Below are 573 nucleotides of genomic sequence, written 5' to 3' on the forward strand. Positions count from 1 at the left end.
CGCCCCCTGGAGGGCAGCAGCAGCCTCCCAGGGTGCCGGCACGGGCCTCCCGGCGCACTGGCCACCCCGGGCGCACTGGCCTCCAGGGGCACCCGGCCATCGCCGCTGCTCCCATTTGCGCATCTAGCTTCTTGGGGCGGCCCAGCGGACCTCAAATTCTGCTCCTCTGCAACATTCCCTTGGGGGCGCCCGGGAGCTCGGAGGCCGACAGGCTGGCAGCAGTGCCCAGCCGCGAGGCCGCCAGTGACCGGCTCCGGTTCCAGCGCCGTGTGCCCAGTGTCTTTGCCAGACCCGCGGCTCTCAGGGCCCCGAGGGCCCCCGCGGGGACGGGTATGCGCGGCGGTGACCCGCCTCCCGCCTGCCGGCGGCGCCTCCTGCTGTGCGGGCTGCGGGGCTCCTGCTCGCTCAGCGCTGCCCCCTTCTGAATCCTGCTGGACACGTGAGGACGAGCTGGGCACTCCAGGGCGCTCTGTCCCTGCCGAGAAGGGCCGGGCAGCCCGGCCCGCGAGGCTCTAGGGGAGGGCGCGGGAGGCCAGACTGGACGCTCCGGCCAGGTGCGCCCCGGCGGGGGCG

At 75.0% G+C, this 573-nt stretch overlaps 1 protein-coding gene across 1 annotated transcript in view; it reads left to right on the plus strand.

Annotated features, from left to right (window-relative positions):
• The window catches only part of SH3YL1 (SH3 and SYLF domain containing 1), a 49,838-nt gene that overhangs the window by 48,602 nt on the left and 663 nt on the right, over nucleotides 1-573 (plus strand). The gene's annotated exons all lie outside the window — the stretch shown is intronic.

The sequence above is a fragment of the Condylura cristata genome, unplaced genomic scaffold (assembly GCF_000260355.1).
Source record: "Condylura cristata isolate star-nosed mole 26May11 unplaced genomic scaffold, ConCri1.0 scaffold00020, whole genome shotgun sequence".
Lineage (NCBI taxonomy): Eukaryota > Metazoa > Chordata > Mammalia > Eulipotyphla > Talpidae > Condylura > Condylura cristata.